At 43.0% G+C, this 27,920-nt stretch overlaps 1 protein-coding gene across 18 annotated transcripts in view; it reads left to right on the top strand.

The window, feature by feature from the left end:
• ptprda (protein tyrosine phosphatase receptor type Da) overlaps positions 1-27,920 on the top strand; it is a 298,862-nt gene that overhangs the window by 145,228 nt on the left and 125,714 nt on the right. For all 18 annotated transcript variants that reach the window (XM_077500599.1, XM_077500600.1, XM_077500603.1 and 15 more), the window contains exon 11: positions 12,807-12,844. The gene's annotated coding sequence lies outside the window, so the exon portion shown is untranslated. The remainder of the gene's footprint in view (positions 1-12,806; positions 12,845-27,920) is intronic.

Below are 27,920 nucleotides of genomic sequence, written 5' to 3'. Positions count from 1 at the left end.
TTCCTCTTGTTGTTTGACAGACAAGTCTCAATGAGCTGAAAACGATGATGTCACTGAGACGTGACATACCTTTCTTTTGTGTTTTCTTTCTTAGGTGTCTTGCTGTATTTTATTATTCATTAACTATTAGTGTTCAAGTGTTCATTAGAAGTATGAGGTTTCTGGGGTTGGCATAAGACTCTGGTTTTGTAACCACGTAGGAGGGGTCTTGTTGGTGCTGGACTTCACTTTGATGGATTGGATGTACTGGCTTCTATGGATCTCTCTCTGCCTTATCGATCCTTCCCTCCTTCCTCTCTTTAGTTTTTCCTCTGGTCTCTTGAGATCTCGCCAAATTTGCTGGAATTTAGAGGCTTCCGAGGTTGGCGTAAGACTTCGATTTTGTAATCATGGGGAAGGCAGGAAGTGTTTGGTCGGTGCTGGATTTCACTTTGATTTTCCTTTCTTTTCTCTTTATTTCTTTTTTTTTCTGACCTTTTCTCTGGTCTCCTGACCATTTAAACCTCACGACTCTGGCAAGATTCTGAAGTACCTGGTTAAGGCGAAGGGTAATGGGATATTTATAAGGCTTTAGGTGAATGAATGAGTATAAATTTATACGTATTTGCACGCACGCACGCAAACGCACGCAAACGCACACACGCAAACGCACGCAAACGCACGCACACATACACAAAAAAAAAAAAAAAAAAAAAAACTATTAGTGTTCAATAAAACTAGAAATGTGGTTGAATCGTGGCTGTCATGATGACGAGAGTTACTGTTCTCCTTTTACTCATTTACTCCCAATAACGTATAAATAAGTTTTTTATGTTGTAAGTGTCCCAAAGACGTATTAATAAGTTTTTTTTTTTTGTTTTTTTTATGCTAGAGCATACAGAAGGTTTTGATGCAGATTCTCAACTGCAAAGAACGGTTGCAGAAATGGTAGTTATTACACAAACGGCCAGCAGGTGGCAGCAGAGCAAAGGAGATCAACCAGGGCCATTTTGAAAAAAAGCTAAATTACTTGCAATTTTAAATAGATTTGCGAAAACTGATGAAATTTAGCTCTCTTCTAATGCTAATTGCTGCAAAACGGAAACAGATAGAATCATTCTTTTTTTTTTTCCTGATGAAAGAAGAGACTTTAATCTTTCTTTTGATAGGTTCCATGTTTTTATAGCAATAGAACACAATATTCTGTGGGCCTTGCAAAATCCGTCAAAATCCAGTGAGCCAACGGGACTGTTTCTCTGAAAATGGCGGCGAGTGAATGAGTTAATTTTAAGGCTGTTTTTAATCCAAGTTGAGTGTTGTTTTTTGTATTGTCTGTGCCTTTTTTTTTTTTTTTTTTTTTTTTTGCACTCCCACTTCCCATGCTGGGAAAGCTTCGACATGTAAACCACGTAGGTCGTTTCTTCACACAGTGTGACGCCTTGGAGAGATCCGCCACAGACACAAAAGTGTGCCGTTGTGCGGCTTGTCATGCCGAATTTTCCGGCCATACTTTTTTCCCCACACGTTCCCTCTCGAGCGCGAGGCTTGTGAAAGAAGCAGCCACATCTCGGTGCTTTGTGCACGGACCAAATGTTTCGCTCGCGGAATTTGAAGTGCTCTTCTCTTAACTTTCCCCGGGTCAGAATGACCCGAGCATAAAATCTCCCCAATCTGTCTCAATAGCATCGGCGTGTCTGTGACGGGGCAGACCTTCTTTTTTCCTTGTTTATTTATATGCTGAGAGGGAAACTCATGAAAACAGCAAACCTGGCGGTTTATTTCTTACGCTTTTATTAAGATCCGTGCCCAATTTCTTGCACTTAACCGTCCTGGTATGTGTTTCTTTGGTACACCCCAAATGCACATGGGTCAATGTGACCCACAATGTTGTGACATGTTAGTATAACCAACTAGAAGTAAATTTATTTGGAAACTATTGCAAAATTCAAGACATAATAATTGCATAACATTTTATATGTGCTTTAGTTCTACAATAAATTGGTGATTAACTCATTTGCTCCCAATAACGTGTAAATACTTTTTTTTAATGTTTTGTGTCCCAAAGACGTATTTATACGTTTTGTTTTTTTTGTTTTTTTTTTATGCTAGAGCATACAGAAGGCTTTGACGCAGCCTCTCAACTGCAAAGAACGGTTGCTGAAATGGTAGTTATTACACAAACGGCCAGCAGGTGGCAGCAGAGCAAAGGAGATCAACCAGGGCCATGTGGAAAAAAAAGCTCAATTACTTTGAATTTTGAATAGATTTGTGAAAACTGATGAAACTTAGCTCTCTTCTAATGCTAATTGTTGCAAAACGGAAACAGATAGAAACATACTTTTTTTCCTGATGAAAGAAGAGACTTTAATCATTCTTTTGATAGGTTCCATGCTTTTATAGCAATGGAACACAATATTCTGTGGGCCTTGCAAAATCAGTCCAAAGCCAGTAAAACAGCCGGGAGCGAACGGGATTGCGAAATGTGAAAATGGTTGGGAGTGAATGAGTTAAAAATTCAATTTATCAAATGACTCAATTTATGTCTCGAAAAATATTTTGCCATTTTTAAAAATATATACTTTTAAAAACAATCCTCATAGAGGAAATCCTGCACAATGTTTTGGTTTGGTATCGCAACGAAGGCATCCACAGGCGTTTCTTTTCCGAGCCGGCCAAATGACCCCAATGCCGGCCCAGCAGCGCGACGGCAAGGTGAACTCCGCATCCATCCCTCATATTTGCATACGAGCTTAATGACTCCCCCGTGGGCAGTCGGATGGCCTTCCAAATAAATACTCTGCGTGGCGTAACTGAGAGTGATGCGCAGTACTGGTGGGCAACTTATGACTCAGGCCCGGAATGATGCACGGCCTCCCAGCTTTAATTGCGGCTCTCGTCGGAGGAAGCCGGCCGAGACCTATTGACCTTGGTGGGGGGAAAAAAAAAAAAAAAAAAAAGGCACATTTTGGCATGCGGCAGCCTTTGCTCGGCATTGCTGGGAGATTAGAGTCAACTTTATATGCTAAAAGTTTGTTTTTCATCAAGAGGGATGTCTGCGCTTGACATCACTTACCTGGGGAAGGAAGTGTGCTTGTACGTAAGGCAGGGGTGTGCAAACTTTTTCATTTGAGGGCCACATAAACAGAAAATCAGAAGGACGCAAGGGCCACATTAAAAAAAAAAAAAAGTACAAATAATTTATTTTTGCTTTTGCACATTTAGAAAAATGCTACAGAATATAAACAAATTTATTTGTAATATGGCAGTAGGGTTATTATAGTTTTGGAATTTTTCATTATAGTTTTTATTTTGTTTTGAGTTTTGTTTTTTAAATTTAATTGGTTTTAATTACTTTTCAGTGTGGTTCTGTTGTTTTTATTAGTTTTAGTTATTTAATAAATGCTTAGTTTTAGTTTACTTAGATTCAGTATTAGTTTTAGTTTTTGTTTTTGTGTTTGTTTTTTTTCTGTGTATTACTCGTGCGCAATATTGAAAAGAACAGTATGGGCGCGACGTCATTATTCCGGATTATATCAAAATAAATCTACTAAAAGGCTCATGCATTCAATTAATTACCAAAGACTAAAACAAAGGACATTTTTGCTATAATTATAGTTTTATTTTAGTTAGTTTTGTAGACACAAAATGTAGTTTCAGTTAGTTTTCTTTTTTAAAAAGCATCTTCGTTTTTGTTTTATTTCGTTAATGAAATTGTTTTTTGAATTTGTTTTTTTCCGTTTAATAGCGCCTGTGTTTTTCGACACCCTCCCTTCTTACTTTGACCATCTCCAAACATTTTTGTTTTTATTTTATTTGAACTGAGTCAATGCCATTTTTAGCATATGTCGCGGGCCACTTAAAAAATGGACGGCGGGCCACAAATGGCCCCCGGGCCGTAGTTTGGACACCACTGACGTAAGGTTTATACAGAAAAGAGAGTTTTTTTTCACTCCAAAATGTCTTGTGTTTGAGTTAATAAGTGCAATTCATCAACATATAGAATAAAACCCAGGAACATGATTGCTTTTGCAGGAAATCAACATAACGGGAGGCTAAAAAAACAATAACGAAACATTTCAACCCAATGAATTTTCACAGTGCGAAATAAATGGATCGTTTGAATTTACTGCTTTCCTCAAGCCCAACCTTATGGCGACGCTTGTGTGTGTGTGTGTGTGTGTGTGTGTGTGTGTGTGCGTGTGCGCGAGCAAAAGCTTCAAAGACTGAAATCAATCTCCTTAATTAATAATGTAAGGTGCTTGTCTTATCCATTAACTCCAGTTGGCCGTAATAACTTCAAATTGGGGCTGGAGAATCGCAAATTTAAATCACGGCGTAATAGAAGTGAGCCCCCGGGGGGGGGGGGGGGGGGGGGGGGATGACGTGACACATGTAGCACAATCAGTCCACATTGATTTTTGCAATGCAGCCTAGCTTAGTAGATGGTGTGCATATTGTCAAATGTTTGCTATTCCCCGTGAGGTTGTCTCAAAGTTGCTAATAGCCAAACAGTAGGGCACATTTAACTCATTTGCTCCCAAAAACGTGTAAATACGTTTGTTTTAAAATGTTTTAAGTGTCCCAAAGACGTATTTATACGTTTTTTTGTTTGTTTTTTTATGCTAGAGCATACATAAACCAGAGCCATCTAGAAAAAAAGCTAAATAATTTACAATTTTAAATAGATTTGTGAAAACTGATAAAACTTAGCTCTCTTCTAATGCTAATTGCTGCAAAACGGAAACAGATAGAAACATACTTTTTTTTCCTGGTGAAAGAAGAGACTTTAATCTTTCTTTTGATAGGTTCCATGATTTTATAGCAATAGAACACAATATTCCGTGGGCCTTGCAAAATCAGTCAAAATCCAGTAAAACAGCCGGGAGCGAACAGGATTGCGAAATGTGAAAATGGCGGCGAGTGACTGAGTTAAAGTGCCAGTTTTTCAATATGTCAGATAAGTGCATGCGATTTAAAGCGTCAATGCTCCACACGTGGCTCCTGACCCACTACGTGATAACGCGCCCCCCCCCCCCTCGCTGCGGCCCGTGCACGCGATAACATCTGCACCTTTTGTCACCTTCGGCTACTTTCCAATGTTCACCGGGCGGTGCGACAAGAGGCAATGTAATTGAAACGCTGCTGTGGCGTTTTAGCGGAAAGCTTTCTGTCCGCACCGTGACACCAGAGCAAGGTAATTATGGAAACATATGGCTGACCTTAACCCTTTCGCTAATGACTTTTGCCCATAGAAAAAAAAAAAAGGGCACGGGAAGGACACCGGTGCCGTGAAGGAGACCCGTTGCGCATCTCGCTAAAAGAGTGGTACTTGAAAAAACATGAACTACAGAACGGGTGGATATAATATTTAAAAAAAATGTCTGAACTACACAGAAACACTATGAAAGCCAAAAGCTAAAGCAGAGCACCGGTGTTGTTGGATGCACAGATTACATTATCTGAGGACACAGCTGCTGATGAGTGGGATCCACATGCGACACGGTTTCTGCAGGCCATTAAACGGATTTTTGCTCAAATGAAGGCTTTAAATGGCGTGAAGAAGTCTTAATTAAATACAGGGTGTTCCAAAATGGCTGACCCCATTCTAATGCTGCATTCGAGGATGGTCGGAAGTCGGAAATATCCGAGTTGAAACTTCCCACTTCCGACCTCAGAGCGTTTCGAGGTGCAAGTAAACAACCAAAATGGCGGATAGTAGGGGTGTGCCAAAAAATCGATTCATAAAAGAATCGAGATTCTCATTAATAGAATCGAATCGATATTTTATATCCAAAAATCGATTTTGTTTAAATTCGAAATGAAGAAGAAGGGGAAAAGGCAGTTGTAGCCCACATGCTGTTTTTTGTGGAAAAAGGCACTTAAAATACAAAATTAATAAATGTTTAAACAAAAAAAAAGACACTTTAATAATGTCTCTATTTGTCAAATGTTACACGCAAAAACATGAAACGTTTCGACACAAGCTGTGACAATTTGAGGTCATTCCAACGAAAATTGTTCAAATTATTGGCCTACGAAACGGGGTCAAAACATTTTGGAACAACCTGTACAATTCTGTGGTTCTCCAACATGAAGCACTAATGCCACCTAGTGGCAGATAATTACCTCAAAGCTATGACCCGATGTTTTACACTCATTTTTAAACCTATCTGTAACTTTCCAAATTACTTACTGTAAAATTTAGGGATGGGTACCGAAGACCGATTTGGGTGTGTACTTCACGTAAAATCAAACGTTTCTGAAGCACGTCATTGTAAGTTGTGACTGTTCAGGAGTATAAGAGTTGATGATTTTCCATGAACGCAACATTGCACGTACACCGGTGTGCTGACGTCACCCGCTCGTGCTGGTTTTCACCCGCGAAAAATGCCATTTCCTGGTTTAGAATCGAGCGAGATTTTTGCGGCGCCAAGCCAAACAAAATTAGTTTTAAGTTGCATTAAAAAAAAATAATAATAAAAAAATAAAATAAAATAGTGTTAATTTCGATTCGATGATAGCTGCAAAACCCCCGTGATGTGCTGCCTCCATGAGTGAAAATACAATCCATGCTTTTTTACTCTCGACGGTGATCAGTGGATCAAAACTGATATAGCGTGTTGTCATTTCTGTAACCTCAGAGTATTTTCATCAAAACCTCAGACATTCAATTTAAAGACCCCCTCGAAAGTGTTTGAAAGGAAAACATTTGCATAATCTGTCCTCTTTAAAAATAAATACGTTGAAGCGAGCATGCCAAGCTTGTAAAGACCGATGGTACACTTTGAGGTTTACACATAGCGTTACAGCCATCGCTTAAATGCTTGTTACTTCAAAGCCTTTCGCATTGGCAGCCGCTTCCATTTAACTCCAGACGACCCACTTCAACTCCATTAACGTTCTTGGCTGAATGGGATCCAGGGAAGATGTGTCCCCATAATGCCAGCTCACCTCGGGCAATTTTTTTTTTCTTCACTGTTGGATGCTCCGTCTACCTCTCTCTCTCTCTCTCTCTCTCTCGCTCGCTCGCTCTCTCCCTGATGCTAATGGAGAGCAAAATTACCCTCCCCAGTCCATGCAAAACATGCCCACAGCCCTCAGGTAAATCACAGTGTGACCCGGCCAACTGGAGCTTTTTTTTTTTTTTTGTTCCATTTGCTCTCGTGGCCGTTTGGCAAACGTGCCGATGCCGCCGTTGCTGCTACTGCACAATGCACTGAAAGCTCTGGCCCAACGGCGCGGCTCCGTAGCACAATGCGCCGCCGTCGGTCCAGAAACGGTCGCTCCTTTTGCTACGAACGCGACATTCACTTGATAACGTAAAACTGGTTGTTTGCTTTGTGTGTCGAGGGTTCATGCCAAAAAAAAATGTCAAATTACATTACAACGTATCTCTATATCGACCATAGAAGGCAATAAAAAAAAAAAAAGCGCTTCAATGTCACCTCAACATAGTTCCGTAGATGCCACAAGATTGTACATACCGTATTTTTCGGATTATAAGTCGCAGCTTTGTTCATAGTTTGGCCGGGGGTGCCACTTATGTGTGAAATTAACACATTATTATATCATTTCACATGTTATTTTCTAGGGGTGTCACGATTCGCCAACTCCACGATTCGATTTAAATTTCGATTTTGGGGTCACGATTCGATTTTTTTTTCGATTTTTTTTTTTTTTTTTTTTTCCGCTCCCCCACTTTATAACACAGAGGCATATGCTTCTGTAGGCTAAGGCTAGTCTATGATCATTGGTTCTATTCATTGTACAGTAAATCTTATTTCAAAACATCGGCTACATATAGGTGATGCAATTTCCATATTATTTTTGTGTAAATTTATGTAATATATGATAATTGACATTAGGCAGGAATGATCAAATTCAAAGAATTTATTTACAATATAAAGTTAACCGTCTTGTTCTTACTGAAGTGTAAAATAAAAAATAAAAAAACAAAAACAAAAAGTCACAGTGGGTGCCTGCCATCTATTGACTGTTTTTGGTTACAACAGTGTGCTGTGCGTTCCTCTTAAAATAATGTGCAATGTGCAACAACAACAAAAAATATATTGTATCCAAAGTCATGGAACAAATACAGCCTGAACAAACTATATCCCAACATTTACAGTTGCTGGGCATACTGTAGCGTGGTTCAAGTACACTAATTAAATGTTTGAATCCAGCGTTTTCCAAGGCTGCAGGTCTGCTGCTATAAATAGACCTATGGATCTGGCGTTTCGCGCGAGCTGAAGTGTGTGGAAGTTTCACTGTAAATGAGGATGAAATAGTTGGTTGGACCGTTGTTTTCCCACTTCTAGTTGAATTTGATAAATCTAAATCTTTGTGATGCCTGCGTAAATGTCCCGTCATGTTTGTCGTGTTTCCCGTTGTTACGGCTGGCGGCTCGGGCCCGCCGCCGGCTCCGCTCCCCTAGTATGTATGTGTGTGTTTGTGTCGGCTGGTGCCCGTATAATGGTACTTCAGTTTGAATGCGCCAGCGCGACACTCTGATTGGAGGACTGTGCCAGCGCGACACTCCGATTGGACGACTGTGCCAGCGCGACGCTATTGTGTATCCGTGTATTATACCCCTATTGGTTATTGTTGTTTCTCCTCCGTTCTGTCAGTTCTGTCAAATGCGGTTATTATTTGTTCACCTTCCACTTTCACTCCCTTGTCAAACCCCTGCCTGAAATTTCAATTAAAACTACTCAGATGTTAAAGTCGACCCGTGTTTATCTACTCTATATTTTCTGTTATTGTGTTACTTCCCTTCCCCTTGACGAGCCGGGCGTAACACCGTGGCCGAGTACAGTACGCGCACATAGCATATCTTGCAACTGTGGTCTTTTTAACTCACCGGGAACGCAAAATGTTTCCAAACTGGTGACGAGAGAAGCGGGAGCGGCTTGAAGCACCATTGCTGTGTCTGTCCGCGCTTGCCATCATGACTGCAGGAGAAGTCAGCTAACAAGTGCCGTTAGCTAGTAGCTGAATGGCTGCGTCTCATTTGCTTTCCTGGGAGGTGGCGGTGGCGGCGGGCGCGGGGGGGGGGGGGGGGGGCATCGAATCGTGTGTCCTCTCTTCTATTTCGATGCTCGAAATCGTGACGTAATTTCGATCGATTTCGATAAAAAATCGAAATCGTGACACCCTTATTATTTTCACACTAAACCGCAAGAGGGCGCTCTAGGCCTGTGTTGATAAGTTCAACATTGCCGGTAGAAGAGGACGTCTACCTCCCGAGTTGGGGGAGTTGTTTAAAAGTGACAGCGAGGATGAAGATTTGATTGGATTTCGTGATTTGGAGTGAAACTGCTAGTTTGGTAAACTTGTTAGCATGTTCTTTATGCTAGAACTGCACAAATGGAAAACAACCAGGCCTTTTTAACAGATGTGTTGCTATTAATATTATGACATGATGACAACGATATTGTGGGCAAAATCACAAATTGTGTTCCATCCCTATTAAACTATATTAAATAAAAAAATAATAATTGGTTTTTATATGGTAGGTGTGGGGGAAAAACAATAAAATGTTATTTTCATTATTTGATGAATCAATGGGAAAATCTGCTGAATAATGTATTCTAAAAATAGTGACAGCCTTAGATTGTTCCATTAGACAGTTTAGTGGCAGTTATTCTGCAAATAAAAGGATAGTTTCCCTAAAAAAAAAGTCCTCAAATAAGTGAACTCGCAAGTAGCAAACTGCAAATAGGAGGGGAACAATTTGTTGTTTACATAACTGTCATGCTAGCCCTCAAAATAGCACAAGCTATTAGCTTGGGGTTCAAAACATTGGAAGACAAAGTGGAATGGAAAGGCTTTGTTTTGATTGAAGAAGCATTTTCTTCATCCATCGTCCGTCTTTTCTCCCAACTTAGCACGTAAACTCGCTTCTCTGGTTTAATAATAAAAAGAACAGATTTGTCATCCATCTCTAGCTGCTGCTAATTGAGACGGGAGGAACAAGGCGTCAACTGTTCCTTTTCCTTTTGCTAAACGCCGATTAGACGCCGGAGACCATCTGGTCCCGTCTTTGACTGTCATCGCCGGCCAGTTGTTCCGTTCGGTGCCGAGCGTCAGCGCGGCGCGACTTCGCCTTCGAGACGCGCACCAACCGGGGATTGATTTCCTCTCCCGGCAAATATTTCTGACAAAGACATATGGCGCAGAGAAGCGCGCGGCAGCGGGCTGCCAATCCTCCGGCTTGGACGTTTTTCGCTTGATTGTTTCGGGCGCGTTTTGTCGGATTCCGGCACGGGGGGGGGGGGGGGGGCGCTTCAGTTTACACAAACGACACGACATGAAGTGGCGGCTCATCATCTCGACGTTTAAGAAAAAGCACCTTTGTGACACGACGCTCACTTAATATGTTGACCAGTTGGAATGTTGCGCAAGCTAGCTGACATTCAGAATTTGCTCGCGCTGGACTTCCTGTCGCTGCTCTGGCAGCTCGGCTGATAGGCAGCCTGGTGGACTGGCAGGCTTTTTAAATTGCACCCGGGTTGATGGTGGGCTGTCAGGAGGGGCAATTTACAGAGCATTTCTGAACGGGAAAATAAATGCAGAGGAAGGGACGGTGGAGTATCAACCATCAAAGATGCTGACCAATGAACTGTCCTATCACTTTTAACCTGTGGGTTCATTGATAGTCACCCTCTTGCATGTCCACAAAATAGTGTTCATATTATCAGCCATTTTTAAATTTACTCTTAGTTCAATTTCAGTCATGTTTTGTTAGTTTTTAACTCTTACCGCCACGTTATCGAAAAAAACAACAGATTTCAAGCATTTTCACTCATCTTTCAAGGTAAACAAAATATTGTGCGCCATGACTACATAGCCATGGTGGACACCATATGAAAGATTGGATTCCATTCTTTCATTCGAAAAAAAAAGTACATTTCTACCTTATTCTGTTCTTTAGTAATCACCATTTGAAAATAGGTCATTTGAGTGACATAAGCGAAAATAGAAAAAAATAGACAAGCTTTTTGTGAAGATGCGTTTTCTGCACAGCAGTGACTTTGACGCTAATATTTTTTGTTGAGTGACACTCTGTGGATTAGATTTAATGTGACAAACGCTTTGATCATTCACGTCATTCATAAAAGCGTATTTCATCAGATTCCATCATGTTTTGGAGCCAATTGAAAAGAGATACAATGCTGCCATCTGCCGGCCATAGTTAGTGGCGGTTTTTGATTTCACAACCCCATTGACAAGATAGCGCTGCACAAGACGTTGCACTGCCCATTGAGAAAAAAAAAAAAAAAGTAGTAAACGTCAATTCACGTTTATGGCAGCATTCATTGGGATTTTAGCGTACGTCATTACACGTTTTTGGCAGTAAAGGAGTTAATCACATTAAGCTAATCTCATCCCGTTTTTATCTCAGTTAGCACAAATTCGACATCACACACAATTATATCAAGTGGCTGCTATCGCTACATGCTACAAGCTAATAGCATTAGTTTGCGGTCGGTATACTAAAATGTCAATAGATTTTTGCCCAGTGTCAATTTAGTGAACTACATTTTCATCTCATCTTCATTAGTCCACGAAAATGCATTCTGATTTAGTTCGTTATTGTTTATTAATCAAGGTTTTAGTCTAGTTTTCGTCTAATGAAAAATGTACATTGATGAAAGTATTTTTTTTTTGACACTATCACTGAACTTGCTGTGTGAACAAACTACAAACATTTCGAGTCCACTTCTTCATTCGAACCCATGCCAGGTCAACAGGTTTTTTTTCCCCCTGTCCACCGAATTTTGTGGGAAATGCAAAATTGTTTTGTCTTATCCTGCTATACTCCACACTGTTGGTCCCCTGTTGTAGTGTGTGTAGCAGGGTGGCTTCATTCAAAGCCAGTTATGAGTCATAAATCTATGTATGGCCACATAACTGCAGACAGGTGGCTTCCTTACATCCCGCTGATAAGTGGAGTGTAGTCGTTAATCATTTGTGCCGCTTCTTGACCGTCCAGGATGCAGTTGTCGTGGATCCGACCAAATACGGCCGACCAATTAACTTCTGGTCTCCCTTCGCAACGCGCGGTGGAAAATCAGATTGGAAAAATGTCACGTTGCGCAGATAAGCCGACTGGTAGACCTATTTCCAGTTGGCGGTAATTACAACGCCATGATTTTGGAATTGTAAAGGATTTGTCACGTCCGAGCAAATGGCGGCGAGCGTTTCGTTGCGTGCGTTGATAAGACTCGGCGCCCGTAAGCCCGTGACGAGAGTCACGAGTGATTATGCGAAATGGCAGCGACACTGTACAACAGTCGTCTCAGCAATTCCACCATACGGCTTGCATATGAACTCGGAATAAATCCACCCCCCTCGTTCAGCTTTTTTGACGGCAGCTATTCACATGCTTAGCCCCCCCTCGCGCTGCGCCGCCTTGCCAGAATCGATTGCGCCGGCGACCGTTGCCAAGCATGAATTTTTATCTCCCGGCCGGAAAACAAGGGGAGCAGTGCGTGAAGAGATGCCGGCCATCAATCACATGATTAATTCTCTCTCGATGCTTTTGAAAGTGAACTTGCCATTCATCGAAAAGACCTTGAACGCTGATGCGCAAACCTCCCCAACGCTCAATCTTTAGCCTCTCCAGAAAAAGCTACTCAGGACCTACTTGGAGTTATTGGTACACGTTAGAGAATGTTTTCAGCGCCTGACCCTGTCAAGTGTAATCAATGCATAATAAGTGTTTGCCCTTTTACACTGTATAACTGTGTCAACAATGCTTTCGCAATGGCCAAACATGCTGTTGTTATTATCACTGCTGACGACCTTTTGTTGTCATCCCGCAGCTCTTGAACTCCTGGGAAGTCTGCTTGAGTGCTGAAAGGTAAGCGTTGACTTTTTTTTTTTTTTCTGTCAGTGTGCTGGCAAAGACTTGAGGAGATGTTAACGCACCAGATTTGTTTTGTCTTGGAGCTTATGGAGGAGGCTTGCATCGTGTATTTAACTCATTCACTCCCAGGACATTTCCGCTATTTTACTGGATTTTGACTGATTTTGCAAGGCCCATAGAATATTGTGTCTTATTGCTATAAAACATGCCAGCCTCTTCTTACATCAGGAAAAAAAAAAAAAAGTATATTTCTATCTTTTTCCATTTTGCATCAATTAGCATTCAAATATGGTTAAGTTTCATCATTATTTACAAATCTGTTTAAAACTATGGGGAAAAAAAAGAGCATTTTGATCTCTTATACTTTGCTGCCATCTGCTGGCCGCTTTTGTAATAACTACCATTGCTTCAAAGCATTCTCTTCAGTTCAGAGGTTGCATCAAAGCCAAAACGTATACATCCATCTTTGGGATGCGTGGTAATATTTAAAATAGAACGTATTTATACGTTTTTGGGAGTAAATGAGTTAAGCACTGTACTGTTCAACTCATTTCATCAAACGGAGTCTGACGTTTTTTTGACGGAGTCATTAGTGCGGATGGTTGATTGTAAGGTTTTTCCTTTGGGAATTTAGTAGGAGGCAAGACATTTGTTTATTAGTCAAATGTTTGTCCGAGGGTTGAGCTAGAGTAGACGCCTCTGTTAAATAAATGGTAAATTGTCTGTTTTTCATATAGTGCTTTACGAAGGCTCACATTCACTCACTCACGCACTCGTTCATACACCGGTGGTCGACTGCCGCCATGCTGGTCCGCTGAGAGCAAAATTAGGGTTCAGTGTCTTGCTCAAGGACACGTCAATGGGCTGAAGATCAAACCAAAATAGTAACTATTCTTCTTGTGTGCGGTATATATGGCGAGACAACGAATATTTACTGTGCAGAGAAAGGCGCAAACTTTTGGATCGGCCGGGAGTGTTTTTGACAGTTTGCGAGATGAACCATCAAATCATTGGAGCGACGTTTTCCGCCCGGTAACACAAAAACAAAAAGGCGGTGAATGCAAACAGACTGCTATTTCTCACCCTGTCTCTTTCCTCTGGTCCAGTGCAATTCAATCCACATTTGTACACCGTCTGGGGATTGGCTATGATATGCTCCCGCTCATATCTGTATTTGTCGTTTTGCTTCTGCGACAAATGTTCATTTGAATGACTGTGAGGGGGGGAGAAAAAAAAAAGCATTATGACTGTCATAATGGCTTTGAACAGTTTGTAGCAGCGGGGGCATAATTAGTGCAAGGCCTTGGACATGTCACAATGTGTTTGTCAGCTGCACTTTAAGTCTCACTTGTGCTCGCTTCTTACTTTCATTCTTATTGTTGGAGGAGTCACCAAAGTTGTAATAATGGAATAAAATGTTGCTTTTTGTCACTGAGCATGACAACCAGCAAGTTGAAAGCTTTCTACGGTTAATGCCGTGATTTATCCACCGGTCGTAAACCCCTTAATTGATTTATTTCCTCACCGCTGAGCTTGGTCGGAGTCAAATGTTGCAGTGCGACTGCAAGAATACATTGTTGTACCGACCTGAGGCAGAGGTGGATGAAAGTGTCTTTGAGGATTGGTCGCCTAATACGTGAGAAGAAAATAGTGTAGCCTTTGCTGCGCTTTCCTCCGTTTCCAGCCGCGGCTTTCCGCTATCTCCCGTTGACCGGCTCTTCTCCCGTCTCCTCTGTTGCTGCCAATCTGTGCCGCACAGCAGCCCACTGGTTTTTCACAGCATGCAAACCCCCCACGCCTGTGCTCACCTGTATACTCATTTGAGCCTGGGAAAGGCTAATGGTCGCTATACTGTCTGCTCACGTCAAGATGACTCGACACGATGGGGGCTCAGGTGCGCGCCCCAGAGCTGTTCTTCGGGGGAACTTCAGCCAGACCACATGGCACCTCCGCAGCACGGCTCCCGTGCTTCTGTTCTGGCATCACGCAAACGTTAGCGTGAGGGGAAACAAGAGAAAACAGCTTTGGGAGTGAACCCTCAACTTTATTTTTTTTTTCTTCTTCTTCGTGGTGGGGTCGTGTAAAGTCTAGGGTCACATTATTTATTTATTATTTATTCATGTTTTTGTTATAAATTACTATCAAACTATTATTGATAATTGTTGGATTTTATTTTCAATTAATCTATTTATTTTACTTTGTTTTGTATTCATTTTTTTTTTAACGCAATGGGTAGTTGACATTTGGTCATATGAGCATTTCATCAATTGATTCAAGCTTTTTTTTTTTTTTCATTCAACAACATTTTTTCATTCAAAAATGATATCCAAGTTCAGTCTCTTCAGCTTACACTGTCAGCGCTTAAACGTATGATAGTGCCTCAAAAAAACGCATGTCGAAGTATGAGGTCGTTCCATGCCAAATCACCCGATGGGGTTAACCAAGTAGATTTTGATTTGAATGGAATTTGGTGTACTTGTTGTACCTGTATGTACCTGTTTTTTGAAGATTGACCTAGTAGTTCCTGAAGTACAAGGGTTCAAAGGAAGGTGGCCACACCCCTTTTTGCCAAAGATGCCCAAATTTGGTGGGCCATAGTTTCCAACCCTCTGCTCTGATTGACCTCAAATTTGACATTCAGTTTAGTGCCATCGCTATCAACAAGTACGCCAAATTTCATTAAAATTAGAATCTGCTCTGATTTATTTCGGAGGTGATTTGGGATGGAACGGCCCAACAGTATTAATGGAATAATGTCATATAAAATGGAGTACTGTACGTGATGATGCCATTTTGCTCGTGCTTTGGGGTGCTTTTGGCCTGATTATAATTCTCCGACTGTGAAGCGGGTTCGTTGTTTTGCTATATTGATTTTATTTACAAGCCGTCTATATTTTATTAGATGCAAATCTGAAGCAATTGTTTCCAAGTGCATCAATATGTCTCGGACGACCCTTCTGTTCAATACCTGTAATTTATGTTTTAATTAGGATGATCTACTAAGTGTTGTCGGGGCTCTCCGGCCAGCACTCGCAGTCAACAAACTGGCGGCGCGCGCGTTGTTTTGTTCATGCAAGAAAGCAGTCGTGTCTGCATCCACGGCAACTGCGGCATAGATTATGTGCCATCGGCTCCATGCAACAGTGTACGGCTTTGTTTTGACGGGGCATATTGTGCACAAGTGGCGATTTAACTGACTGCTGCTCGACTTAATTTACCTACTGAACAACACAGCAACTTTGTTTTTGTTGTTTTGTTTTATATTTGTGAGCATGCTGAGAATCAAGTATTGAATCCTATTGTTGCACCAAATTGCGCAGTTCGATGAGTCCATTGAGTTGAATTCTTTCTTGTTGCTGAATAAGATATAAAATATGAAAACTCTTTTAGTGATATTGATTTTGAAAATTAGGTTTCTCCTCACTCCCTAAAAACTTTATGTGTGAACAGGTTTAGTGCATATTTAAAACTAAAGTTTTGGACAAGTGTAACAGTTTGACAAGTCTGAATCATGAAGCTGTAAAATGTTTGACTGCCAGAGGCTGAGCTGCACTGCATTTGTTTCTGCATCAGAATGAGGCGGATCCTTCCCTCCTTCCTCTCTTTAGTTTTTCCTCTGGTCTCTTGAGATCTCGCCAAATTTGCTGGAATTTAGAGGCTTCCGGGGTTGGCGTAAGACTTTGATTTTGTAATCATGGGGAAGGCAGGAAGTGTTTGGTCGGTGCTGGATGTCACTTTGATTTACCTTTCTTTTCTCTTTATTTCTTTTTTTTCTGACCTTTTCTCTGGTCTCCTGACCATTTAAATCTCACGACTCTGGCAAGATTCTGAAGTACCTGGTTAAGGCGAAGGGTAATGGGATATTTATAAGGTTTTAGGTGAATGAATGAGTATAAATTTATACGTATTTGCACGCACGCACGCAAACGCACGCAAACGCACACACGCAAACGCACGCACGCACGCAAACGCACGCACGCAAACGCACGCACACATACACACACACAAAAAAAAAAAAAAAAAAAAAAAAAAAAAAAAAAAAAGGAAAAGAGCAATGATGACAAGACGTTGAATCGGTAAGACTACCGAATGAACAATTCTGAGCTCTTCAAAAAAAAAAAAAAAAAAAAAAAAAAAAAAAAAAAAAAAAAAAAAAAAAAAAAAAAGAATGAGGCGGTTACGCTGGTTGCTTCCCGTCTATTACGTTCCGCACGGCGACACCTCTCGAGCGGAACCGAAAAATCCAAATACCCCGTAGCGGTGAAAACATCGAGGTTAATTTCTATCCCTCTACGTTCTTACCTCCATTATGTGCAGTACAATAGCTCATTAGGATGACAAAAGGAGAAACGCAACCCCCGCCGCTTGTCGGTCGATGACGTTGTGGGAAGGGTCTCTCTTTTCTCTCCGTCAAACAACAGCTGGTGAGGACAACGCGACGAGGCCACGGCCGAGCGAGCCGTCAAGCCTCTCCGCCTCTGACAGTATTTTGGCAAGCCGCGTTTCGCCAGAGAGACACGTTGCTGCTTTCATGGCGTGTGGCTCGGTGATGATCGCTCTCACCCCCCCTCGGGGGCGAAGGGGGTCGTCAACTGTGCCGTTGTCGCCAAGTGACGGCACGACGTAACGTACGTTAGGAGATCCGATCGAAAAGCGGCCAAAGCAGCCTCTCCTTGTCGTTTCTCCCTGCTCACCATGCATACCACCACCCACACTCTTTGTTCCAGCAGCTATGCTAACCTCTTTAGTAATTGAAGGTGTGTTTAGAGCACATCCTCGCAATAAAATGGAGGTCTACACTACTTCCGTTACAGTCGAGCAAGATTCCTATTGACTTTTCCATCTTTTTTTTTTCTGTAATTTAATAATTGAGTGTATATTTATGTACATTTCCCCAAAGTTTGGCACAATATGTCATGTGAGGCCGCACAAAACAGTACAATATATGAAGATATTTCTTATTTACTTTGCAACTTTCCATTTATTGTTGTCATGACTGGGTCATGTCAGGTTTAGTAAGTAAGTTTGGGTCATGACCGTGAGGTCAAGTGTCTGTTTTGAACTGATGTTTTGAACTGATGTAATCGGCATCTAGTTTCAACTGGTTTTAAGCTATGTGATGTCAAGAATCTTTAATCTCATTTTCTGGTCAACAGCCAATCAGATAATTCCATGTCAGTCCTGTTACCCACATGTCTAGCCACAGCCAATCCGACCAATTCAAAATCACTGTCTATTTAAGACAAACCACGAAGTGTGCGTTTGTCGGATTATTACCTGGGTTCCTCGGTGCATCTCCACAGCCCAAGGGGGCTTGGCGTCTCGTGATTCTCGATGTTATGCAAACAAAGAGTTAAAATCTTACTTGTGTCTGCGCAATTGGGATCCAACCTCAGAACGTATACAAGTGTACTTTATCAGCAAAACGTTTGTGTAACGTTTTAAATTGCAATACCATTTAATTAAGGTTTATATCGCAGTTGAGTATTTCACAGTATTTCTGCTCTAATCCATGCAAGATCCCTATTGCACGGTTTTTTTTTTTTTTTTTGTTTTTTTTTTTGTTTTTTTGTCAACTTTATCCACCTGTGGTGGTACCATGCTTTCAACACGCCTGCTGATGTAATAAAAAAACAACAAAAAAAACAACAATCTTATCAGTTGCCCCATCACAGGCTAAATCTCTTTCCAAAGCATGTAGCCATTCTTCTTTCGCCCTTATCCCTTTTCAAAGGCCCAGTAATTAAAAGTGGTCTTAAAGTTGACTTGCTAGAGCTCGTTCCAAATCCTCGGCCAGGTTATCGACATCGGGGTTAAAGCAATCTCTCCTGCGACTTCCCCTCGAGCCGCAGGAAGGCCAACGTATTTCCGCACGTCTCGGGGTGAGGCCAAAAGCTCAAGCCGCTGCACAAAAGACCTTCGCCAAGCCTCAACAATAATGCCATGCAGCGGTTGATTTCTCCATCCTGGCTTAGTGACCAAACTGATACGGCGCATAAAAGAGACCAAAAGATATATATACGAGAAGGTTACTGGTTTTTCAAATTAACCCAAGAACATTAACTTGGGTTCCCTCGGGAATGAACATGATGCAGGATTATTCCTAATTCAATTAAATAAAATGACATAGCGAGTCGTAAATTGTGATCAATGATATTCCACACCAGTTGGGGGCGGTAACGTACTTTATAAGATGGTAAGATTTTTCTTTCAACAAAAAAAAGGTGGCCTAATTGATTGCAAATCCAATATGTGCTTATGGAGTGCGTCAAATGTGACAAGGCACCAAAACACCCTGATTAGGCCACTTTTCACATGGAGTCCACCAGTACTCAACTCTAGAGGAGCTCGGAGTGAATTTCGTGCTCAGGCGTCCGGTTGGCAACGCAAATACGTTTATCAACGGCCGGCCACACACGTCGACATAGTTTCGCCGACAGATTTGCTGTGACGGAACAGCGGTGCACTCTTTTTTTTTTTTTTGCGACCCGCAAAAAATGCACGTCGAGTCGAGTGGCGCGGGCCCAGTGTGGCGGGCAGTGACACAAAACTAATGCCGTGTCACACAGACTGTCAGCAGATTAGCCGGTGGATTACACCCCAGCCATTAGATGCGCACACAGCGACAAGGCCACAAACATGGCAGGAGAGAGAGAGAGCGGCACCAAGGGTGCAAGGGGTCGACCGTGTGCCGACGCCGTGGCGTGTAGTCCAACTCTTAGAACTGAGAGGTGAGAAGTGCTCGCCACTTGTCCCGCCATAAAAGAGACCGAAAATCCGTAGCTTAAATACGATTTGCGTGTTACTAATGTCTAGTCTACTCTATCATTTTGTTTTGGTCACCGTCGTTGCAGAAATGACCGTTTCACAAAGATGGCCTGAAGGTATTGTGTGCTTTTTTGGCAGTTTTGAAATCTTATTTATGAGCATGTCAGCTCGTATTACGCAGAGCGTGAGAATCAACGGAAGGGATATTCCCGTATTACAAGTCGCACTGTTGATATTGTCCCTTATAAAGATGGCCAAATGGGCTATACATTGGCATTTAAGTAAAAAATGAGGCCAGCACTTAAATTCACCCTGAAAAACTCGTCATTGAAGGGAGGACGGTAGCATTGCCGTTATTTCTTGGTTGTCTGTCTCCTGTTGTTGCCTACTATCTGAAAATCCGTGACATATCATCACCAACATTTTTGCACAGACCAACTCATGTCCAAACTGTGTAAATAGAAAAGCGACCGACACAATATTGCATTGACATTAAATGTGAGCTCCTATGAGGCAAATTCATTATCACCTCAATAAAATTGATCCCAGCTGGACTGCAGCATTTTGTTTTTTTTGTTTTTTCTCCACCACCAATAAGCATTACGACGTTTACATGCAGTCAGTAACTCTTCCAAAACCAAAATAGTGTCCACATTGCAAAGAAAGTTTATTGACTGATTTCTCTAAAAAATAATTATGCAAAATATACGTAACGACGTATGTTGTTGTTTTTTTGCTTGAAAAATGGGCCATCTTGAAAAATAGTCCCTTGAAATGCCGCTTTCTTTTTCTTTGCCAGCTCTTTTCCTTTTCGTGTCATCATTTGGCCTCTTCTTCTTTCCGAAGAAAAAAAAAAAACTTTTATTTTTTAATGAATTTTTGCTGGCATCTGGGCTTACTTTTTGAATACTGTATCACGGGACCAAGATGAGCGGTTTGACGTGTGCAGAGGCACCGAGTGATATGCCAGATTTTCAAAATAAAACTTCTTTCAGACTCTGATGATCAGTGGAATATTTGTTGTTCAGTCTCTGTACAGCCAGGTAGCGAATGTTCCCAGGTGGTTGGCAACCACTGAAGTTCGGGATAATTCAGGGCTTTGTTTCGCCAACTCTTCATTTTTTCTTTGGCTATGCAACGTCTTAACAACAAGTCACTGCTTTTATTTTAAGAACAAGATCCCGGATACAAGTGGCCGAAATGAGTTTCCTCCGCAGGGTGTCCGGGCTCTCCCTTAGAGATCGGGTGAGAAGCTCGGTCATCCGGGAGGGACTCGGAGTCGAGCCGCTGCTCCTCCGCGTTGAGAGGAGCCAGCTGAAGTGGCTCGGGCATCTGGTTCGGATGCCTCCTTGGACGGGAGAGGTGTTCCGGGCATGTCCCACCGGCGGGAGGCCCCGGGGACGACCCAGGACACGCTGGAGAGACTGTGTCTCTCGGCTGGCCTAGGAACGCCTTGGGATCCCGCCGGCGGAGCTGGTTGAAGTGGCTGGGGGGAGGGAGGTCTGGGTTTCCCTGCTAAAGCTGCTCCCCCCCGCGGCCCGACCTCGGATAAGCGGAAGAAGAAGTATGGATGTATGGATGGATGGACGGACGGACCGACGGACGGACGGACCGACGGACGGACCGACGGACGGACGGCCCGACGGACGGACGGCCCGACGGACGGACGGCCCGACGGACGGACCGATGGACCGATGGACGGACGGACGGACGGACGGACGGACCGACGGACCGACGGACCGACGGACCGACCGACCGACCGACCGACCCAACAGACCGACCGACCGACCCAACAGACCGACCGACCGACCCAACAGACCGACCGACCGACCCAACAGACAGACCGACCGACCGACCCAACAGACAGACCGACCGACCGACCCAACAGACAGACCGACCGACCTACCCAACAGACCGACCGACCGACCCACACCAACAGACAGACCGACCGACCGACCCACACCAACAGACAGACCGACCGACCGACCCAACAGACCGACCGACCGACCTACCCAACAGACCGACCGACCGACCCACACCAACAGACAGACCGACCGACCGACCCACACCAACAGACAGACCGACCGACCGACCCAACAGACCGACCCACACCAACAGACCGACCGACCGACCGACCCGACAGACAGACAGACAGACAGACCGACCGACCCGACAGACAGACCGACACAGACACAGACAGACACAGACAGACACAGACAGACACAGACAGACCGACACAGACAGACAGACAGACAGACACAGACAGACCGACACAGACAGAGACAGACCGACAGACACAGACAGACAGACAGACCGACACAGACAGAGACAGACAGACAGACACAGACAGACCGACACAGACAGACCGACACAGACAGAGACCGACCAACAGACAGACCGACAGAGACAGACCGACAGAGACAGACCGACAGACAGACAGACACCGACCGACAGACAGAGACAGACCGACAGACAGACAGACACCGACCGACAGACAGAGACAGACCGACAGACAGACAGACAGACACCGACCGACCGACAGACAGACAGACAGACCGACAGACAGACAGACACCGACCGACCGACAGACAGACACCGACCGACAGACAGAGACAGACCGACAGACAGACAGACAGACACCGACCGACCGACAGACAGAGACAGACCGACAGACAGACAGACACCGACCGACCGACAGACAGACACCGACCGACCGACAGACAGACAGACACCGACCGACAGACAGAGACAGACACCGACCGACAGACAGAGACAGACAGACAGACACAGACAGACAGACAGAGACAGACACCGACCGACAGACAGAGACAGACAGACAGACACAGACAGACAGACCGACAGACAGACAATAACAAAGATAACACATGGAAGCCGGGCAACAATGGTTGCTTTTGGACTTCCAAGTGGCGTCGTCCCTTCTCTGTTGGGGTTTTTATTTTGACGATAATCGCTCTGGCCGAACCCTGCCACAGAACCACTTTGCAACATGTAATGCCGCATAATTGCCTTCTTGAGTTGCCTGGTGGGGGCTTTCATTCGGAGACGCTATTTTTTTTCCGCGCGCGAGTGGAGGGTGTCAAGTTAACCGCAGCTAAATGGAAATGCTGATATCCATTCAGACTGAGAATTGTGTTTTAAAAGAGCCGAGCTGTGTTCATACAGCGGGGAGAATAATTGGGGGACTGTGTGATTATTCTTGGGCTGGCTTCGCGTGCACATCTGCTCGTGTGCGCACCTGAACACAGCGACGCTGTGAAGGCGATAAGCAACGACTTGGTGAACGAATCCCCACAGGATAGTTACGTTTTTTGTAAGTTACCCAAAGCATGACTTTTAACAGCAGAAAGAACGAGAGACCCTCTCACGTCCTGATTGGCCGACTGCTAACAAACCATAAAAACTAATTCCACACCAGCTAACCCCAGTGAGCTCGCCCGGGAGCCGTTCCACCGTTTTCAACCGCCGCCCGCGCAAATGCAAGTCGAGGGGCTGCTTTAGATTAGCCAGAGGAGGGAGAGGGCGAGTTGGAGTGGGGGGAGCAAACTAATTTGCCTTTGCCGTTTTTACGAGCATTTAATTTGAAACAATTAAGATATTACGGCACCGCAGATTCACAACACTAGAGTGACAGCTGGGAGCCATCCCATAAACCTCGGCACTGGTGAACGAGGCACCTTGCCACGCGGCTCGCTTTCGCAAGCGCTCGCTTCTCTTCTTTCTTCAGCTACTCGCCTTCTGACAAATTCAGCCGATATGTGCGTTTGTCGTATTTAGAGCAGTCGTTCTTAACCCGTGTCCCATCGGATCCCAGAGATTCGGCGGAGGTCAAGCACACACCTGATTCAAATGATTCGTGATGACACGCCCCTCTTAGCCATCATTGGCTGCGGTTGATCACGCAACATTGCTTGGTTATCTGCTGCAGTTTAGTTGACTTGTAGCTGGTGTGATTGTACGTTGTGTCATTTTTTTTATTATTGTAATTCCTATTTACTATATTGAGCGGAAAAAAGAAAGAAAGTGCTCGGACGAACATGTGCAATAAGAATTCAGATGTATAACAGAATGTAAGGTGTTCCACAGGGTACATTTATGGGGCCTCTGCTGTTTTCATTTTATCTTTTGCCCCTGGGTACCATTAAAAAAACCCAAACAAAAACAGCAGTGGTTCTTTTAAAGTGCTCTATAAATATAGAACCAATATCCTAACTGCGTAATTTGCAATGCCAAAATGAATAATTGTAGTCCAACACAACTAGCTATCTAGCACTAAAGGAACAATTCATTTAATCCGAGCAATGACCTGGTAATTGAGTTGGCAATGTCCCTAACCCCCGAACAATACAACCCACCCCCAAACTAGTTCCCCAACCTCTAAATGAAACGTTATTTTAAAAGTGGGAAATTGCCCTAATTCCTAATTCTAACCCTAACAATAATTCCAAACCCCTAATCCTAGCCATATCCGCTAACCATGATTTTAAGAAACTGGAATGGAGTGGGAACTAACCCCGAGCCCACCCACTCCATCCCCACACCTTTCACCCTAACTTGAGGACAGCCCTCGCAAACAAAACCTGAGAACGGAGATTGTGCGGCAGGAGAGTCAGTGGAACGTAATGGCACATCTACAACTTCTTCACCTCGTAAATTTGAATTTAAGATAGCCTTGTCAGCACTCCGCCATGGAGTCAACAACACCACCACCACTTCCCCCCCCCGACGACGGCGTCGAAGGGCAAAACTGATGAAGGTGCGCTTGTGAAAATGTCAGTTTGGCGGGGACCACTGGCCTGAAAGAGAGAAAGTGTGCGTGCGCATTGGCAGGAGCGCTTGACAGATAGCTGCAATGGCGCAAGCTCCTTTTCATGAACACTGAACTGTAAAATGGAGAAGCCGCTGCAAACAACGGCCTGTGATAAATCGCCTACTGGGTGGTGTGGGGGGGGGGGGGGGGGCTGCGTGGACGGTTCTCATAAATGCCCGCCAAATGATGAAGATGTAAAAGAGATGAGGTTTGTGTCAGCATCACTTTTGGGAGAGCGTGTAACGTCGCAACAGGGCTAAGGTTGGTGACTTTTTAACTCATTCACTGCCAATGACGACTATAGACGTCAAAAATCCAAGCAAACAGCAAGTGCAAATTTTGACAAGAAATTTGAATTTAGTTTGAGTTATTCATTGTTTTCATTCATAGTTATTAATCATTGTTGTTATGAATAACAACGATGACAACAATTTCATTGCTAAGTGCTACCATCGTGCGTAGAACGGATTCCTGTTACCCTACAACACGGGAGTTGACGTTCTTGTGATCCGTCTTGGTCTTACTGAGTCCACATACTGGGTCTCGGCCTCCAAAAGTTAATTTTAGTCGACTAAAATTGGATTTAAACTAAAATACAATCAGGTGACTGAGTTATGACTAAGGCTTTAATTAAATTTCGTCAGAAGACTATAACTAAAACTAAATTATTATTTTTTTATTAAAATTTTAATTTAAAATTTTCTTTTTTTTTTCTTTTTTTCTTTTTTTAAATTAACACTGGCTGTTTGCTTGGATTTTGACGTCTATAGTTGTCATTGGCAGTGAATGAGTTAAAGAGGGCAGCAGTCCACACCTGTAATCTATTCAACTATAGTGATATCTTTTGATATTTTTCCTTGTCATCCAATTAGAAAACCCTCCAAATCTTTCGTTTTTAATGGCCTGCAGAATCGTTGTCTGCCTTATTAAATGGGTTGATGATCACATTTGTTGTTCATTTTGCGACAAGCGCCCCGCTAATTAGCAGCTCATAATTTAAGTGCACGGAACACGTGAAATTGTTGCAAGTGCGGTTAAGCGCTCGCGGCGACGTGTCAGCGGAATTTCCGTCGACAGATGTTTTAAACTGACTTTCCAGGAGCGACTTTGGCAGGTGGGTGTTGATTGAACGTGCATCCCCCACCCAACATTTGCCCCCAGCTGCTTCCTTTTTTTTGCTTCTTCACCTTGTTGGAGGTGCTGAACCCCACCAGTTTCGATGTGGGAATGCTGAAGAATTCCCACATATTGTCATTTTTATTCTCCATACTTTTCTGCTGCCTCACAACTCCCACATAATACTTCCAATTTGCATTGTTCAAAAATCCACACCTCCCGGGGTCTATATCGTCTGATTCCACATTACTTAGAGTATTTGCACAATTTAATATCAGCTTTTCCCCCTTCATTTTCAATGGGACACTCATTGAACTTTTTCGAAGTACCACTTTCCACGCCCAATTCCATACATATAACTTATCATCGTTACCAGGTGTATGTATGATACTGCTCGGTGGCACAGTTGGTAAAGCGCGTTGTCCAGTAACCAGGAGGTTATAATTTCATAATTTATCTCTCAATTTGCTTTCAGCATTCCCACGCAATTTCTCCAGCAATTGTACTTAGTCTCGTTATTATTATTAGAATTTTCAAATTCAAGATATTAGTCTATGGTTACACCACCTGCGCCCCAAATTAGACCTGTTTTTACCTGGTCAAAAATCAAGTCTATTTTTGGCCACCAAATTGCTAAAAGTACCGGGGCGTGCACTAGAAGACCCCAGAACACCTACTGAGGCAACTTCACAACACGTTAAACTACACTTGCCTCAGCATGAAAATGAAGATGCGCCCGTTTTTAGACCAAGTACACCTGTCTACAAAAATAGGACTCCGGATGTTAATTAGCTACATGGGCTTTACATTTGCAACTATTAAATAATAGCCTCATATTCTTCCTGAAAAATGTTAGTTTTAATGAATTGCAAGCTGCTTTCTACAACCATGCTTTTCTCATTGTGGCTTTTTATATCCGGCAATCTGAAATGATCCTTCACCTCAAGAGAGCGAATTTTGGTCCCCAAGTGAGTTATGATCTGATAGTAAATCCGGCTGGCGTGGGGCCAAACCGTAAACCACCTCGTCCCTCTCACGTACATAATAACACTAATCCATCTTTGCAATAATTTCCATCATAAAAACGGCACATTCTCTTCAACGCCACGACTCCCAAGACCTCAAATTATGGCGAAGCTTTAATTGCGCCAGAAAGTGAGGCCCGCTCGCTCAGCCGTCCGTCACCGTTGACAGATTCCAAGATGAGAATTTGTCTCAGCCAAGGACCGCGGACTCGTGCTTCTTTTATTTATTTTATTTTTGATTATTTTGGCGCCAGCTGAGAGGTGTTCGAGACCCTCCGACCTTCTCGCCCGCTCTTGACTTGCTTGGCTCGCAACCATAAACAAGTCAATCCGCCGCCACGGTCTCAACATGGCAGGATTAGATTTATCCGCTTAGGAACGATTGTTATCGCAAGGCGGCGCGAGTCTTGCTTGATGGGGAAATTAATTTTACGATGGCTGGTTGACTTGGTCGGGATTGCGCGTGAGGCAGGGAGGGGGGGGGGGGGGGGGATGTTGGGCGAGCCGCCGGCTTTTCAACCTTTGTTCATACCTGGCGTTGTCATTTTCTTGGTCTTGACTTGACTGATTGTGCTCTTTGCTACAACAACTTTACAACGTTGTCAAAATTCAAAGTTCATTCTTGGATCTGCACCATGATCCTGATATTTTTTTTTTTTTTTTTTTTTCGACCTTTGCTCCAGCCCTCTCACAGAGACAATAAAATATTGTATTATCCCCAGTGGGTCTCAAAAGTATACATGACTCATGACCTAGCTTAATGTGTTTGCATTTGATTTTGTTTATTTATGTATTTGTTTTCGTGGCTCTATGAGGCATATCTGCACGCCAGCAAGTTCTCAACACCCACGCAATCATCAGCACTGCACAATTTGGACAACTTGGAGAACTTCACTTAAGCTAAGGCCGAGCTACATTCAGCCCCCAAAGCCACTTTTTGTTTCTCAGCTTGCATAGGAGAAAAACAAAATATCATTATATTATGTATAGAGATGTTTGATAACAATTTATTTTTCCCCCCCCAAATATACCAGTTATGAACAGTGCAGAGGAAACACTGGAGCTAAAACCTAAAAGACAACAATAAAAGTATGTAAAAACTAAAATACAGTAAGATTAATAATTGAAAACATCACTTAAAATTAGTGCTGTCAAAGTTAAAGCGTTAACTAATTAATTAATCACAAAAAATGATCGCATTAATCATTGTATTACCACAGATTAATCACACTATTAATTTTGACCGCAGATGATCCTTTTTGGGCCGACAGCGGATGGTTACGTTAAAGGTAGCTGTTCAAGTTTGAGCAATAAACATAACTACATGCATTAA

The sequence above is a fragment of the Festucalex cinctus genome, chromosome 16 (assembly GCF_051991245.1).
Source record: "Festucalex cinctus isolate MCC-2025b chromosome 16, RoL_Fcin_1.0, whole genome shotgun sequence".
Taxonomy (NCBI): domain Eukaryota; kingdom Metazoa; phylum Chordata; class Actinopteri; order Syngnathiformes; family Syngnathidae; genus Festucalex; species Festucalex cinctus.
The sequence above is the reverse complement of the archived record's forward strand: the minus strand, read 5'-3'. Positions and strand labels throughout refer to the sequence as shown.